Source organism: Haemorhous mexicanus, chromosome 2 (assembly GCF_027477595.1).
Source record: "Haemorhous mexicanus isolate bHaeMex1 chromosome 2, bHaeMex1.pri, whole genome shotgun sequence".
Classification (NCBI taxonomy): domain Eukaryota; kingdom Metazoa; phylum Chordata; class Aves; order Passeriformes; family Fringillidae; genus Haemorhous; species Haemorhous mexicanus.
Genome location: NC_082342.1, coordinates 18,370,635 through 18,389,553, shown reverse-complemented (window position 1 = coordinate 18,389,553; position 18,919 = coordinate 18,370,635). Strand labels below are relative to the sequence as shown.

The 18,919-nt window shown below is 39.3% G+C and overlaps 1 long non-coding RNA gene across 1 annotated transcript in view; it reads right to left on the bottom strand.

The window, feature by feature from the left end:
- LOC132322572 (uncharacterized) overlaps window positions 1-17,952 on the bottom strand; it is a 54,783-nt gene extending 36,831 nt beyond the window's left edge. Inside the window, exons 1-2 of the long non-coding RNA XR_009485131.1 lie at window positions 17,743-17,952; window positions 16,448-16,598 (exon numbers count right to left, since the gene is read on the bottom strand). This is a non-coding gene — a long non-coding RNA (uncharacterized LOC132322572). The remainder of the gene's footprint in view (window positions 1-16,447; window positions 16,599-17,742) is intronic.
- Window positions 17,953-18,919: the final 967 nt, after the last annotated feature.

The window sequence follows — 18,919 nt, the reverse complement described above, 5'->3', positions numbered from 1 at the left end:
GTTCAAAAGACCTTGGAAAAAGACACTTTATGCATAGCCAAAAGACCATGTCAGCCATCAAGCAAGCCCTTAAAGCACAGCCATTATCTAGCTTGATTATCATTCTTCTTATTGAGAAAAAGAAATCTATAAAGTTACAATAATCAAATGAAGAACATGCCAAACTTTCAGAAGAGGGACAGAAGTCTATATTTGCATACATCATTGATTTCCGTGCACCCCAGAAAGGTTGAGGCATCTACTACCACTTATAACCATACCCAAAGGGTCATACCCTTACCCTGCACTCTTTCTCCTCTGTACTACTGCTGTGTCCTATCACAAGGGAAGAGTTTTCCTGCCACAAAAGAAGTATGAAAGTAATCCTCAAGCAGTATAAAAGTAATAAAGTTCCTACGTAAGAGCAGCTGCAGTGGCTGTGGTAGGAGATGGTGAAGAGCTTGAACATAGAATATGTGAGAGCAGAGTACAGGGCTGATGTTCCATCTGATGTGAGATAAAGAGAACTTCTTGGATGCTCTAAAATATGCCAAGAACTGTTGCAATTTCTATGCTGTCCCAAGAAGAGGAGAACAAGAAGATAATCCCTCCTCTGAAGCACACTGGTTCCTGTACTGTGCTTCATAAACTCTGGGATTTGGCTTCAAGTCTTAAGCTGTATCCGGGGAAGTTTAGGCTAGATATTAGAAAAAAAACTCTCTACAGAAACAGTGGTTGGGCCTTGGAATGAGCTGCCCAGGGTGGAAGTGGAGTGGTGGAGTCACGGTCCCTGGTGGTGTTTAAGACTGGATGTGACACTCAATGTCATGGTTTAGTTGATGAGGTGGTGTTAGGTCATAGGTTGGACTTGATTATCTCCAAATTGATCCTGTCATTCTGTGGGGTCTTTGTGGGACATTCCAGACTGACATGCCTGTTTGTCATGATGTATCTGACTCTGCTAAAATTGGGAAATAATCCATTTAACAGATAGTGTCTCTTAAGGTGGATTGGTGATGTGCAGCCATAGGGAACCCAAAGCTTTTGTGAGGTACATAGCCTTGAACAATGCTTCCTATGGCAATGCTTTCTTCAAGGGCCAAAGCCTCAAAAGCTCAATTGATCCTTAAAATAGGAATTATAATCTCATAAAATGAAGAACCTTTTGCCATAACTGAGCCAATTCAAATGAAATGACAGTATCTTGAAACATTTCTTTTAGACTTTAAACTTTTTGTATCATAGGGCCAAAAAAATCTCTTTTGTGAGAAAATGAGAAAATGCTTTTGTCTGTGATGCCTTTGATGGTAGCATTCAAAGCCACGTTCCAAAGATCAATTGCATGAATTATTAAAGAGATGGCTGCTATGTTTGATTTTTTTTTCTGAAGAAAGGGTAATCTTGTAGACTTGAATGGGCATTTCTGCCACTATTTAACAAAGAAACCTTGCCAAAGTTGACTTCTGTGTGCCTCAAGTGCAGATGACAGTCATACCTTATGGCTGAGGACAGAATTCAACCCCTCAAAAACAACTACTCTAATAACAACATGCACCCCCCAGGTTTTTCTCCTCCCAGGGCACTCTGGTTGATGTGGCAAGTTCTTCAAAATACAGTGCTATTAAAAAAACACTGAGGTCATCTTGTTTCCAGCTTTAGCATGGCTGAAGTCTACTGTCCATAGTGAGCAGTAGTGCCTTCTGGTACAGGGACAGCCACAAAAGAGCACCCTTTCCTCCCTAAACAGACAGACAGCACACACACACACACACACACACAGAGACACACATGCACAGACACACGCACATATGCAGGATACAAGAGCAAAACCCTTGATGAAAAAAGGCAAACTTTCTGTGGAATCCACTTGCCCAAAGGGTAAAAGTCCAGCCAGCCTTCTTACAGCTTGTCCGGCTCTCCACAGAGATTGAACAGAAGAGATTATGGGGAAGAGAATTGCTGAGAATAAGGATTTCACCCAAATTTCACTAAGTAACTTGGGTAGGTAGGGGTGTCGTTCACCTGCATTTTCTTCTAGAATTTCATTATGGGAAAAAGCAAAACACCAATATACAATATATCAATATATAAACATCAAGTTGCTGCACAGTGCAACATATCTAGAAGGGATGAATTTTATATTATTTGAACACACCTGCAATCAGAAAACTAAGATAGTGCCAGCAACTGGTGATGGAAACGTACAGCAGGTCAGATAGCTCCACTGTGCTCTTGAAAAGGTGAGCATTGGTTGAAGGACAGCTTTCCAGATCCCTGAAGCCTTAGCTGACACCTAGCAGTTCTTTAAATCATACAGGCACACACTCACCCACAGTTAACCTGGGAAAATCACCCTCTCATTTGATTAAATGATCTATCAGGTTTCTCAAGATCTTCTTTTCCCTTCTGATTTTTGTTGCATCTGCTTTCTCTGGGTGAACAGACCTTGTTGAGCCAGCTATCCTGCAGAGCAGGTTGTAACAAAGCTCCCCAAAAGTCGCACCTCCCATTTAAGGCTAGTCCCACTGTGTTCATGTAGCCATAACACAATCTGTAAGGGCCACCACTGCCAGAGACAAAGCCATACATGAGTCATACAAGAGGGCAGAAAGTAAAACAGGAAATCACCAAAGGAGCAGAGAACAAAGCAGCAGAAAGCCATAGAATATTACATGACAGAGTAAGAAAGATGCAGCTCCTGTACCCATTTCTCAATCCCCACCATTACTTCTACAGCAGCAGCAGCACAGTCTGTCCAAACCATTACACTCTCTGGTCCTCTTGAAGATAACCAACACACTCTCAGGAAATGTGGCCCCAAGGAAATCCTATGGGGAGAAAAAACCAAAAGGCTCTCTGATAAGGGCTGGCTAGAAAATTAGATTGAATTATGAACAAGGCCATCATAAATATTCATTGTAAGTAAGTGGGATTACATGCAAGGAAATGCCTGATTCTAACATTAATCTTTCATTTTACCCCAGATTGCTGTGGATTTTGACAAACTGCCTAGTAAAAACGGGTTAGATAATTTCTCTTTTTATTACTGGAATTCCCTATGCTTCTTGAACTGTATATCCACAGAGATCTACATTTTTACACTTTCAAACTTCCCAGAAAATAACCCACTTCAACTAATTTATATGCAATTTCTGTCTCACCAATATGTCACCCAGCACTGTCATCTCACTGCAGAGCACACTCTTGATGATACTGATCCTTTTCCAAAAGCAAGCAGGAGCAGCAATTTTTGGCACATGAGCTTTTACGCAGACCCATCTGTACCACTCTACCTACCAACTGGATGGGGACAAAAGGTAAACATTAGAAAGAAATGAGATAGCTGGCAAAAAAAGCCATAGGCAATAGCTGAGAAAGATCTTTTTCATTTGCATGCATCTGACCTCACTGCTATTCACAACTGATTTACATCAACTGCCATGGTCAACACTTAATTTACAGCGAAAGCCGCTGGTAGTTTCACTTCATTAATATTGACATCTGAACTCTGTAGCTACAGTGGATTACTATTAATAATTATTTATGACCAGCAACTTGCACAGAGCATGCTGCCCAGTGCTGGGAGTCAGGTGATGAATCTCTAGCATCAATTCACAAGCTGTCCACGTCTGCAGCCGTGCAATTGGCTGCTTTACCTCACCTCTCTCACACCACCAGGAACACTTGTCCTACCATCAGTGCAGTGCATTTTCACATGTAAAACTCACACTTCCTTCATGCTTCTGGGTAGGGTAGGAAGCTACAGCAGACTAATAATATTCCTTCTTTGATGAAAAATAGCAGGGGAAGTGAAAAAAGCTAGATGGTAACAGTAAAGGTCAAGACACTAAATAAGCAGGTGCAAAATATTTTATTAGTCTAGGTTTCTGGTTCAGAAAGACATCTAGAAGTCCAGCTCAGATGTCTAACTAGCAGAATTCTACTTTTCCTGTGTATTTACGGATCTATTGACGTTTTATGTAGAGTACAAGGTCCTTAATCTTCCCCTCCAGCAGTGAGAGGAGTTGAAACTTTAAATTCATACACATACTGATGTGTTAGGCTAAATTAAGGCTACAGCACTCAATTCCTTTCAGGGTCAAGTCAATGTGCACCATGAAGCACCTCCAACCTACCAGTGCACAAGAATCCCATGAGCAATACAGCCCTGTGTGACTAATAAAGTAATGAAGTGACAGCACAGGTGGGTGTGAGGTTTGTACCAAATCAGATCTCACAGTTTCCAGGTATTTTTACTCAGGTCAGACCAAACTGGCAGTGTCCCACGCAGCTCTCCACAGCTCACAGGTGGAAAAAGTGAACCAGCTCCCTTCACACCCACAGCACAAACTAGCTCTCCTATGCCAGTGACTGCTGCTGCACTTTGCCAGACTAGACTTGTGCAACTGACTTGGTGATTTCTAAATAACTGCAGTTAAGTGCGTGGAATTACTGCCGAGTCTCATCACCTTCTTGCTTTATTGTAGCTTAATTTCTGCCCCAAAACTGGGTAACCCAGAGATGCTTACAGGAATGGCCTGGTAAAACAGAAAGGAAAAAAAATCAGAGCCTCTGGAACTAATGTGATGCCTAGGAGAATGAAATCCCCAGGACACTTTACAGTTCCACAGGTTATTATTTTTCTCATTCTATTCTCACACTTTCTCCCAGATGGAGAAAATACTCAACCACAAGCTCGCAAAACAATAAGCTTCCACTTGGTTCTAAAATATTTTCTTACATAAACTTTAGGCAAATATAGGATTATTTCCCTGTAACAGCATATTTTCTTCCTTCAATGCTAAATACACTGAACAGAGCTTAACTATTTTCTGTGATAAAGAATCCTTTCCTAGTAGAGAAGTTCAGCACATCTTGATGATTTCAGTTTTCACATGACACTTCAAAAGCTGAGCAAGTTGGTATCATTGCACATGGTTTCTAAAGCTTCAAGAAAGAGTAAGGCCTTTATTTGAAGGTGCTGGATTTTTAGATTACAGAGGCTTGCAGTGCCCCCATCACTACTTTGTGATATATACACAAACCCAAAACAAAGAAAACTTCAGCCTGTTCAAGATTTTGCAGTTTTAAAATAGCTTTTAGTGCAGACTTAGTAACTGTTGCTTCTACCGTCAAAATTTTGAAAATGCAATTTAAAAAAAAGAAAAATAATTAAAAATTGCATGTCAATGTTTTTGGTCTCTTACTCTATTCATAAGAATTCCTCACTGTTACAACCCTGTTAAGAAAATCTAAAGGAAGAAAATAATGTATTTTTACAGAAACACTCTTTGAATTCTACTGAGAAACAAGAACCTGGTAACAGTGATATTACTAGCAAAATAAATGTTTAATTCAGAAGAATAAAAAAGAAATTACTAGTCATCTTATACTTGGCTCTATGGCTGCATTCCCAGTATTTAGCAATTGTACCCTTATACACTTTTCTTTCCCCCTTAGCATATACTTTTTAGCTATGGAAACAGCCTTTTCAACTTGTGTCCAGTGGCATGAGAAAACACTCAAACATAGCGATAAAAACAATCATGTTAGCCTTTAGTCTAGAAAGTTTGCTAGACCTCCATCATTAAATTCATTAAATACAAGATATAAATTATTTAGATAGAATTAGACATGTTTCTTGATAGAGTGCTCAGGAAGGAGGCTCCTTAGAGCCATAATGCTTGATAGTGGTTGCAATTAGAAATTAAAATTGTAGTCTAGTGGAAATTGGAGCTTTCTGAATTTTATTTTTCTTCTGAATCTGAAAGAAAAACCTTATTTTTTCTAAATTAAATCTAAATTGATCCCATTTGGGCTTTTCAAAAAGTTTTGCTTTGATTAATTTTAGAAGTCTCTCCTATATATTTTTCTTACTGTATAATACAATACAAAATAGATTGCAAACAAAAGAAAAATGTCGAAGCAAACAAGGCACAAACTTACTGATATTTGCTTTGCAATTTCTTTACATCCAATTGCATTGAAAATGGCACATGTTTCAGTTAAATAGCATGTTCCTACAGGAAAATGTCTTTTCAGCTAATTTTTCCAGAGCCTCAATTCCTTTCATGAACACATTTTGGATGACAAGGAAAGTAATTTACTGGAAGTTTGAAAAAGTGGAGGCTGAATTCTGTCTCCTTGCCTCTCTGCTTTTTCGTAGGAGGGGAGCTGCTTCAAAATCACTGTGTTTTTAAAAGCCAGAATTAACTCTTACTCCACCATACCTCAAGCAATGAAATCTGGTTTCTTATCACTCTTTGTCCTATGATTGGATTCTCTCATGTGTAAGGAGGTGAAAACTGACTGATGAGTTTCCTTCTGTTTACCTGTACAGAGCTTGTACAGAGAGAAAAATTCTCTGGCATCCCGTGGAAAACAGGAAACATTGCAGGCTTTCCCTCAGTGGAAATAGTAATTGAGTCTCTTCCCTAAATTTAGTCTTCTATTTCCCTAAAATATTTGGGAAATTTGAATGTTTTGGGCCTCTAGTGCTCTGTCATATTTGGCTGAAAGTGCTCTGACATTATGAGGCACACACACAGATAGAACTGTTTGGTGTGTGGTGTAAAAGCATCATCTCTTTAGAACACAAAACGAAAATTGTAATAGCTGCCTGTATGTGACATTGTGGAAAGATCCTTGCACTCTTTTCCAGCCATATTTAGACAAGGCACTGTCTATGTTGAGACAATTAGCAATCTGATGAGCAATTTACATATGAAAAGTGCTACATAAATCCCAACATCATTAGAGTTAAAAGCAGAGTAATAATTACAACTAAGATTGCCTGCATAGTTTCATTCCCAGTTTGGGAGAATTAATTTTTTTTCCCCCAGACACTCGTAAGTCTACCTGGCTTGATCCTACCCTCTTTCCTCTGGTGAGTCCACTTTTGTGAGATTGATTTAATGTATTTTTCCTCTGCTGTCTGCTTGGTCCTGGTCTTGTGAAAGAGTCAATTAAAAGAATTCAGCTGCTTTTGGAAGAGTTTGCTGTGATGAGTGCAGCAGAGAGCCGCACACATTGGGGTTTAAGAAGATCTTTCACTGACAATAAAAAAATGAGAACAGAAAAAATGAGAACAGAACAGAAAAAAAATATAACCTGCAGCCTGCCCTTCCAAAATAATATCTTCTAGCCTTTTTTCAGAGGGCAGAGTATTCTGCCCTACACAAAGGTAATTTGCATTGCAAGCATAACAGGAAATGAAATAACCTCAAAATACAAATCAGGACTATATCCAGTATGCAAATCAACATCTTTATGAGCTGCAATAATGAGGAACAAGCAAATTAGTGCCATTTCAAACTACCTTTTAATTCTTTCTGCATTCTCTTAGCATCAACAGATAAACAGAGTTAAAGATCTTCCTAACTGCCACATACAGCACCACAGTCAGTGTATACATTTGACTCTTATGACTTAAAAATAGCAAATAGTCACTACAAACACCATTTAACACACAGAGGCTATCTGATTCTGACCTCACTCCTGTGTAAACTGGAATTTAACCTAGCCACGTACAGGTAATTTTCCTTACAGAGATGCAAACCTGGTGGAAACAACATGCTCACCAAACCCACACCACTAGTAAATGGCATTCACAATTTAAAAATGAGGTTATCAAACTCAGTAATTTTGTTAAATCAAACAGAGTGGTCATGAACCATCTTTTAAGTATTTAATCAGATACTTGAGCCTTTTGCATTGTGACACATAAAATTCAGGCAAGAGGTTCATTTGATTTCTGCCACATGCAAGAGGTACCATGCACCAACAGCTGATTATCATCTCATCACATGGAGCTTTTAGTTGTAGCAAAGTCAAGTCTACCCCAGCTTCTGCCCAGGTAGGGCCAGACTGCTCCAGCTTTCTTTCAGTTTGTTGTTGAGAACCAGAACATGCACAGATTGTTTCTGTGGAGTAGATGACAAGGTCTTACCCTCTGCCCACCAAGTCGTGTGTCCCAGTGCTTAACTAATGTCAATGCCAGCTGTTGGTATGAAGGGTGTCCTTGCTGGGAAAACATAGGAAAAGCTGTTGATTTGCTGCTCACCTATATTATTTGAAGCTTTAAACAGAAGCAGTGGACCTTGGAGCTGAAGGCTTGCAAGCTGCTCGAGAATTAGATTGCTCTCTAAATTCACAGTTTAGAGTCAGTTCTTGAACCAGACTCACTCCCTATGAACAATCTGGAGCTCAGGATACTGCGAAAGTGTTTGCATTTTTTTGTGATCACTCTTTTTCCAGGAACACTTCCTTAGTACATATTCCAAAAATACATTACTATCACTCAGACTCTCCCTTGCTGGTTTTGTCTATCATTAGGAGGGCAGCTCAGAGTTCTGGCACTGTTTAGCACACAGTCAAAGTGCTACAAGAAAGGACAACAGTGTCACATTTAGGACACTTCAGTATAATGGGTCTTGTAAGAGGGGCACTGGGCATCCCTCAGGCAGACAGCCTGTCAGATCTGTTCTTGGTTCTTGAGAAGTCCCTGGATGGCAGCTGAGATTCAGCTGCAAAATCATGCTGAGGCATTAAGGCTGGCCAACAGAGCAGCTTTCCATCAGCACAGAAATAAAATCATACTTTGTAAAACCCCATCTACAAAGTTCAGTGCAAATGTAGAGGTTAACAAAATAAATATAGTGCTTTTAGAGTTGCAAATTGACTAAATAGCACACAATGTGTTGAGGAAGAGTGGTGTTTGATTCTCAGTTTTAAAGCCAGTTTTAGACATCTTAAGGAAACCATGTATTTGATTAACTCATTCTTAGAATTTAAGTAGAGGTAGATTGAGAAGGACTGGCAACTGTATTTCTCTTTTTATGGAAAGGCAAAGCATGCATAGAGCTGCCATTCCATCCTTTCATCTACTCTATGGTAATATGAAGGAAAAGGGAAAGGGAAAGAGAAGGAAAAAGGGAAAGGGAAAAGGGAAAGGAAAAGGGAAAGGAAAAGGAAAAGGAAAAGGAAAAGGAAAAGGAAAAGGAAAAGGAAAAGGAAAAGGAAAAGGAAAAGGAAAAGGAAAAGGAAAAGGAAAAGGGAAAGGGAAAGGGAAAGGGAAAGGGAAAGGGAAAGGGAAAGAAAAAAGAAAAAAGAAAAAAGAAAAAAGAAAAAAGAAAAAAGAAAAAAGAAAAAAGAAAAAAGAAAAAAGAAAAAAGAAAAGAAAAGAAAAGAAAAGAAAAGAAAAGAAAAGAAAAGAAAAGAAAAGAAAAGAAAAGAAGCCTACTCAGCCCTGATCCTGCTAGCATCTGACCAGATGAAGAATGTGTCAACTGGCTTCCCCAAGCAAAACATGCCACTTCTGTTAAGGACTGACAGAAAGGCCAGAGTCCTTCTGTGCTTTGCAAACCTGTAACACACCAATAGAAAAACTTGCTCAAGTCAACTACTCTCAAGAAAAAGGTATAAAAATTCAGTACCGTCATGCAGTGTGAGATGTCTGCATGCAGGTATTCCAGATTCACAGCACATTATTTGGCCATAGGCCCAATACAATGACCCAGTTATCCCCTTGCCTAAAAAGCCATACTTTCCCCATCACGGGAAAATTAAAGGAAGAGAGAATTTTGAAACAATGGTAAACTTTTATCATGAGTCTCCAAGGTTATAGTTATTACTACTCTACTGCTCATTTTAAATTATTTTGATTAAACCTATTAATTTTGATCTTTTTCATATCAGAACTTTTCAATCCAGGTTCTAATGTAAATATGTGTCAACCTGAATCTTAACATCTAACACCAAGGACACAAAAAGTGACACTGGCACTGTTCATTTTAAGTGTCTTAAGTGATTTACAAGGTTTAATATAGAGAAGATTGTTAAAATACTAGGTTTAAACACCCAAGGGACCTTAGGGAAGAACCAAGAACTGTGACCTTTTGGATGTCTGACTTTGCAGACACAATTACTTGAGCGGTTTTCTTTCTCTTTCACACCTTTGGGTTTGGGGTTTTGGGGTTTTTTTGTCTGCTTCTGTCTCAAATTTTAATTAAGACAAGCTTCCCAAACACTACTGCTTGGAGTTTGTAGAGGACACTCCTGAGAACTCCTTTGATATCTCAGCAATAGTTTTACATGTAGTTGGAAAACTTGTTTCTACAATGTCCTACAGTCAACTACAGCTATTCAAGACTCCTTAAATATTATGGCCATCAGTAACCTTATATTCTACTGCTTGGTATCAGGGCTTTTCTCAGACCTGACAGGAAGTATTGTTCAGCAGTTCTGGGCAAGTCAGTTTTGCTTCTCTATTTTAATGTTTTATTATGCATTTTGCCTATGCGTCTAAGCTCAGGCCCCAAGTCTTGCTGCTTGACACCCCCACAGATTTTTGTTGCCTCCTTCCACAGTTCATATGTTATTAAAAAGTTCTTATTTTATCTCCTTAACTAGAAAACACATCTGAAAACATCATAGTTAACCTAGAAAAGCTAAAGAAAAGAGATTAGCGAAGTTATGGATTAACTATGGAAATCAATTGCTTCCATGACCTGTTTTCCCAGGTGCCTCCAACCTCCTTTTAATAAACAGAATGTTCTTCCTGAGCAGTGCCTGCACTGAAAACCCCTCAGCCACCTGGGACGTGCAGCCAGCCACTACAACAGCCAAATAACTTGCAGGAGCTGCAAGTAAAGCCCCTGAGGCTGGCCTCTCCACTCCACAGCCAACATGCCAATCAGGAACCTTGTCACACAATGTCCTCTTACTTAGGCCAAACACTTGAAAGTCAGGGTTGCACATATGCTCTGACTGCTCCCAGAGATGGCACCCCTAATGGACTAAGCTTGAACTATGCTTGTTAAGGCCAGAATGAAACTCCTAGCTAGTTTGGGAGATATAAACACACCAACACAGGGCATTGGGAACAAATCTCATGGGTATCAAGTCAGAAACTTTAGCTTTTTCTACCTGACAGAGGAAATTAAAATGCCAATAAGGATATGAGACAACATGGAATCGGGCAACTCTCAATACATTTATTTCTCACTGAGAGATTGGATAGTCTCCATGTAATTGCCATTTTGGTACATTTTATTGAAAAGTGGGTTCCATGGAGTGCTAAGCAACTATGCCTATTGCTTTTCTGTACCTGAGCTTCGATGAAACCCACTGAGCTTGAGCACAATTTTAAGTGCCTTACTACCCAGGACAAGAACGTTTAGCACTCCTTTCTTTTATAGATGCACACTTAAACTTGTCTGCTATTTATGGATCATCTCTCTCAGCTTGGCAATGACTGACAAGAAAGTGATAAAATAAGGAAATGTAACTTGACATTTATTCAGCGTAAATACTTTTCAAAGCTACAGCTTCACTGTTTTCTTTCTTTGGGTAATTAATTTGAACTACTGTAAGCAATGATAGTGGATGACTGGAAACAGAATCCCTCAAAGTCCAGTACACTGAAAGATACCACAAGTAATAATTTCTTTTCTTTTCAATTGCCTCCATCTATTTTCAAGCACTTCTGTTCATGCTGGCCTAATAGCAGCTTACTAAAAAGCAATGAGATACATACAACATCTGTACAAGCAATACAGCTTCCACACAGGCTAAAATACTGGTACTGCTGTATTAAACACATTAAACCAAGCCAAGTTTTTTTGTGCAGATTGGCCTCTGCTCTATGGAGGTTTGTGAGATTTAAATTTTAGTGATATATGCTCACACTTAAGACCTGAAGAACAAGAGATTTAAAATTTCTAGCACAGTGGGTTACAGTGCAACAAGAGCTGCCTTGCACAAGAATGGCTCTCCATAGAAATGTTTGGACTCATGAGACAAGACTTGTGTCTTAATAGTTCCAGATGTAGCTGAGAATTTTCCCCAAAATGATGGATATTGAGGAAGATCAGACCGTATTCAAAGAACCTTGATTTCTGTTCTATTTTGAATTTTTGTAAATTGCTGTATCCCTTTTGCTGAACTCCTGTAGGTGGTAGTGTTGGTATAATACCTTATGAAAAATTATTGAGGCCTCCTGGGACACTGTCCAACCCTCCAGAAGATGTCATTCTAAGCCATGTTGGCTTACTGTCAGGTTATACTTCCTCTAAGGATGGAACTCCTTGCTCTTAAGATACATAAACAAATAGTAAATTAATTTAATATCCATATTTTCTCAAGAAATAGTGACACCTGTGGTGTCAGATCAGGTACAGAGGGGAATTCAAAGAGAGTCTAAAATTAGGAGACTGCTTATTGATGCTGTTATTCTTGAAGTTTAGGTTACATTTCTTAAAATAGTGAACAAATATGTTGCTTCTTTTCCTACCTTTATCCTCTACCTTTGGCTGAACAAGCAAAAAACCCACAAGAGGCGGTGTCACCTAGATTTGCCACAGCTTTGTGATATAAATTTTTAAAAATCCCAAAACTTCTAACTTTAAAAAAATTTTTTTTGAAGCACAGAAAAACAAAAGTTAAGGCTTTACTCAAAAGCAGATACAATGCATTTTGATGGAAAAGATAACGTACAAATTGGTAGTTTTGTTCTTTGCTCATACAACTCCAAATACTAGATGTTGAATCAAACACATGGAAAAAGCCTTCCTGTAGGAATGCAAAATTTCTCTTTTTTATTCTGCCATAAAACTCCTTGGTAATAATTGTACATATGTCAAATAGAACTGAGCTTCAAGTCTGGGTCATGGAAACAATAAAAGAGGTTCTTCCAAAGGGTAGGTAACAACTGGTGATTCAAACAACTGCCATCCAGATAGAAAAGGGCTTTAAAATTCCTTATCCACTTACCTAGAGAGGGCTAACAAGAAAACATCTCTGATAATAAACCAACCTCAAAAAGCCCTCTAGAAACTTTAACAGGGTTGATCAGAGACACTTGCACGTGAACAAATGAAACCATGGCTGAGGAAGTGCTTGGAAGGCAGCAGTCCAGCAGACTGTGCGTCAGCACCTCTGGCTGAGAGGTGGCTTTGCTGTGAGGATTTCGGCTCAGCTCAGGTCTCTCTCTTGTTCTTGTCATGCCCACTTACTCTCCAGGGCAGCAGCACAAAAACAAATGCCATTTCAGGCCTGCTCTGGATTTGTCTATCTTCAGTGAGCCCAGCAAGGGCTGCAGGTCACTCTTCCTTTACGTGAATGACACCGGCTGCTTGCTCTTCTTACCAGTGCAAGTAATAGTGGCTCCTGCATCTTGACAATGACTTGTTTCTGCTAAATTTTTTTTGAATTTAGCAGGAAAGTAGATTTCAGTTGCCCCCTCCCCCACCCGCCTTCATCTTCCCCCTTCCCCTTCATTTTGGGCAAATTCAACTGAACTGTCAAATGTCAAACACAGTAAAGATAAGGCAGTTCCACTGAGTGGCAGAATTAATCAAATGTCTTAGTTTCACAAGATTAGGCTGGCAAGTCTCTGTTAAAAAGCCCACACAGTAAATTTAGAGCTTCTCTTTCCCTCTACCAATGAATTCATCTGTTTGACAACATGGTATCTCTGCCAGAATAATCCAAGAATGAAGAACTGCCCTCAGATACATCTCCTCCAGATCCGACGATACACAGTACAAAAATGAAGACAAAGATGAATAACTACAGGAAGCTATAAATCATTATTATATAAATCATTATTTTGGGAAGTATTAAGCAACTGCTAGACTTCCAAAACTCTGCATCAAACAGATAAGGACTGCAGGGTCCATCCCTTGTAGCTCATCTATGGTTTTGAAAACTCTAGTCCTTACATGTTACTTGACAGAGTATGGTACAAAGACAACAAATCTGGAAGCAAAATGAGCTTAAATGTTACAATAAGGCACATATCTCCGCTTGCCTGCCTTTCCAAATAAAGTACAGTATTGGGGCTTTTTTGCAACTTTTGCATACATTTTCAGAAGCAAGGCTAGCAATCCCCCTGCTTTGAAGTGACACATTCTTCCTTTTAATACAAGGTTATGGCATACAAAATCTTACCCTTTTTAATAAATAGTTCAGCCCTGATTGGTGGTAATTCAAAATTATCTTTTTCTGAGAGAGGGTTTCACAGTGAGTGTAAAGTAATGGTCTAGTGTTCAGAGACCTGACACAGACATCACAAATGGTTCTCTTTAGCTGAACCATCTGAGCCTTGGGGTCCTAACTACCCTTCTGCATTACTGGCAGAGCTCCCCCACCAGAAGCAGAAAAGAGCATGAAGAGAAATGTTATTCTGTGCTTACCCTGAAGGTTATTGATATAGAAAGCCCAACTTCAAATCTACAACACGGAGTCTCCTGAGGTGAATTGCTACTAAGTAAATACTACCAAGCCTCTGCTGGAAAAGTGAGGCCTGGATGGCCATTTCTCGAGATACTTGCAATGAATTCCTTCCACCCTAGATTGACATACTGCCTAGGAAAGATTATAAAACACATGGCTGTCGCTATTAGTCCTGTCGCTATTAGTACTGGACTCCTGTGCTTCCAAGACTTTCTGGGAAGATTTAGACTACCCATTACAAAAAAAAAAAAAAATCTTCAGCAACACTTCTTTCATAACCTTAGTCTTATAAAGAAACAAATTAAATTATAGTTCAAATACAAGCCAAACAAATCACTTGAAATCTGAATTAAAGAATATCATGCTTCTATCACCCAAGCTGTTAGACATTTGCCATTATCCTTCTGTCTCATTGGGTTTTTCCCTGTCTTAAAAAGCGTAAGACTGTGTGAAGCACAAGGAATGGCAGAATAGCAGGAAAACAATATCCACAGACACAGTCATGCATTCCCAGTTGTAATTTGTTCTGGCCTCTTTCATTCCCCTTTTGCTATTTTTCCAGGAACTTGAAGATGAGTGTTTACAACGCATGGAAACACTGGGCTTCTGTTATTTGCAGGAATGGTCACAGACTCTGTCCAGAAAGAAGTTGCGCCTAAGGAAGGCAGTATGCTAACCATCTCAAAAAACATACATCCAGGTAAGGAAGAGGCTCAGCCTAATGTTAGGCAAACTACTAGTAGTGTTTGTTAGGTTAAACTACAGAGTGGATGGCTACAAGATTTATTGAACAAACAATCCATCCTTATTGATTTGCAGGTACAATAAACAAATAGCTTTTACAAATTGAGTGCATACCTATTCTTAGGATCACTTACTCAGAATTAAACTGGGGAGGGGATGCAAGTTAAAGACAACAAAACACAGCATAAGCAGAGCCACCTTGGAAAAAAAGGTTTCTAGCAGGCAATTTTCATAACCAATTGCTCAGTTGCTAAACAAGTGGTGCATACTTCATGCATATTCATGCAGCCACCAATGTGTTGCATGACAAATATAATCAAGTCTAGGAAAAAGAGGATGCAAGAGTTGAAAGGATTAAGGGAACAAGTAAAGGAAAGCAAATCACTTTTTTCTCTGGTCTGCTGGTTTGAAACCAATCTGTATTAGTAGACATGAAGCTGTAAACTTCCAACATCTGACTGTGAACCAGTCCATGAGAAATCAACTGGCAGACTTCTTCCTGTCCTACTAAATGCCAAAGCCTGTGAATGCCTGCACAAAACTGACTCCTTAGCTCCTAGAAACCATGGATGCAACAATTAGAATCAGCACAGCAAAATATGAGCATCCACAACTATTGTTTATTTTACTCAAGGATGTAATCAGCTCCTTTCTGCAGAGTTTACTTGTCTGTAAACCGTAATTTTCTTATTATTACAGAATTGCTGCCATGTTTTGAATGCTAATGTCTGGCCAGTTTCTTCTTAGGGATCCCAAATAATATTAATCTCTCTATTTCAGAAACATTATGGCTAAAAACCTGAACTAAAGAAAGATGTTATCCTCTTCCACATGTATGAATGAAAAAATAATGTCTAACATTAGAAATTCTTAGAACTTTTCCAACAAAAAGAATGTTTAAATTTTGCACTAAAATGTTGAATTTTTTCTCTCATGCAAGTAAAGTGTTAACTGGACACATTCTTCATAAACTTTGTGAACATATTTGTGGGGCTTGGATCCAGTTTTGAAATAGCTATAAATTACTACAACTTAGCACCAAAGACAGATGATATGTACAAGGTTTTTTTCCTGCAATAATCGCAAAAAATTATTTTATTTAAATGGCAACCACAATCTAAATGTTGCAGTTTCAATGTTAAAGACACTTCCTAAGTTGGGTCTGAGTTTGATTTCATGAGCAGTGAGCCAGAAAAGATCTACATGAGCACCAGTTATGGCCCAGTTTTGATGACCTTCGAGCACTAAAGAGCAGAGCACACTAAATGTTACCAGTTCTTATCATTTCAGCCTTGACTAATAATTTAACAGAGGAAGTACACCACAACTTCACTATAACTCAGTATTTCATGACACTTTGGAACAAATTTCCAAGACCTGCTTTCAATGAGAAAAGATGGGGATCTTGAATTAGCAACAGCCACTTACAAAACCAAGTTTCCCAGCTTCCTGATACAATAAAACAACAGGAATGATAAATTGCACTTACATTTTGCCTAGTCCTTACTGCAAAGACCTTCTTGGCATGTTGAGAGGAAAAACAGAAAAACCTCACTCTTCCAGTACCAGCTGAACTGAATTCATTGAGCTCAACACAAAGTTATTTTTCCTTGCTCTGTCTGCTGGCAGTACCCTCCTTTCTGTGAAGGAAAAGACCCAAACAAATCAGTGGCGTATCTACAGACTATACACTTGTAAACTTGCCAAAAAGCTGAAATAGATAGTTCTGACAATTGTGAAAGCAATTCAGCCCCAAAGCATTTGGATTTAGTTCTACAAAATGTTATTTGGCAGCAAGACTCACCTGGCTGAAGAGCAGTGGTTCATGTAGCACAGGCACAGGTATTCCACGGTGGTCTCGAGTTTTGTGGTTTTATTTTATTTTGATTTTTTTCATGGAAATTATTAGTCTATTTTGAGATTCAACCTGCCTCTTCAGATGCCTAAGCCCCAGTGAGGTTTAGGGCTGCCAGAAAGGTCAAAGTCATTCTGACCTCTGAATCCTGCAGCTGCTAAGCACAGGTCGCAGCACCAACAGCTTCCTGTCCTTCCACCTTTTTTTCTGGAGAGGGAATGCAGACACATGCTGCAAACTAAAGAGTTGATTGCAAAATTATTTCATCTACAGCAGCATTATTTGACCAGCTCATGGAGACCAAGTCAGTACAGGCCCCTTTTGTGGAGATCTCATAATAAATTTTTAAAGTGTTGCACTGGTAGCTGATGGTAGCTGAAGCTAAGTTGCCAGCATCTTTATGATTAGTAGTAGTATTGCAAGTGCGCTCATGCACCAGTAGTCTCTAAACTAATTTAGCCACATCAGTAGCATTTTCATATTGGAAGTGGCTGGCCTTGTTTACAGATTTACCATTTCCAAGGTAACAGCTGAATTCAACAGCTATTAGACCTTCCCAGAAACATATCATGGCATTGGTGTGGAGAACTCAGAGGTCAGAATCTTTAATTCTCCCACAGTGTGAGGGCTCTTTGGAGAATTAAATCTTTACACACAAATACAGACAACCGCCCCTCGGTGCTCCCTCACTTGTATTGCTATGTCTCTGCTCAGAGAAGGCTGAAAGAGAAGCAAATATTGTATCAAGATATAAATACATTAAAATGATTGCTCCATAACCCAACATCACAGGAAATAGTCTATCTAATTGTATAGATTCAAGTGCTTTGAAATGAGCCACCAGGGGCTGTGAGCCTAAAGAGAATCTGTGTGCCAAGCCATGTGAGTTTGTGTTTTATTTTCCATCCTTTTATCTTTAATATACTTACCTTTAGCTCCTTGAGTCTGTGTCATGCAGGAAGTGTCTGAAGCAGGGGGGCCTCACCAGCTGAGTAAGACTGAAAGCGTCTGTGTAGAAGGGGAAGATGAACAGTAAATGCATCAAATTTGTGCCTGGATTGGAACGTTCTAATCTGAAGATGGCAGGCTTGGTGGAGAACACTGAAAAGCCTGACTGTCACACTGCCATCATAGTGAGTGAGGAGACATTTTTCTATTAACTGAGGTGCAGAAGATCTTGAAAATAGTCTCAGCATTTGAAATATATGGGACAATGCTGACATAGGCTGAGTTTAGTACTGTAATAAAATTTATTTCAGCACATCTTCCAAATAATGCAGTAAGGGCAGTTGGAGGATTGGCAACCTCTGCCAGTACAGCTCTGCTGGAAGAGCTGAGGAACTTCCTGAGTACTTTTGTTTAAAACAAACAATAGGCTTTCCAGGAAGTTCTGAGCAATCATCTGACCTTGTGCATAACTTAACAGCTACAGAGAGGAAAAAACTACCCTGAGATGGAGAGACAAAGATTTAAATAAACAAGAAAATGCACCAGAGTGCTTGAGGAAATTAAGAAAGAACAGATTGAAACTTGCTGCCGGAATTTTAGCAGAGAGCAACCAATCCAGTGAGACTCGTGCAAGAACTGCAAAGAGTGAAATGTCACAAAGACAGCCTACTGACTCTGCACAGGGGATTTCCTCTGGAGCCTTCCTTCCCCTCCAGAGTTTAAAGTTCTCTCTGTCTTTGTGCAGGCCTCTTACTGCTTTCCCCAGCTAAACAGCTTCTGTCTTTAAAGATGATGGGGCATCAATATTCTCTACATGAGACCACATGTGGCATCGTAATACAGAAAAATGAAGAGCCCCTGCAACCTTCATGCTTTATTCAGGGATCCCATCCACAGAAATCAAGTCAACTACTGATAGCAGTACTACTCTTTGGGCAGTACTACTTTTCTACTCCAGCCAAATTAATCATAACAATGCTATGGCTTTTCCAGTTAGGCAATCCTGCTTTTTAGGCTTTGGTTCTCCTGCACTATGAAGCTTCAAACAGACTGAAAATAGAGAGTAAGTCAAGAGAAAAAAGGAGATGAGAAGTTGCAGAGAAAACAAGCATTTTCATGCCTGTGCATAGACGCTGTGGGAATCTTAGCACTGAATAT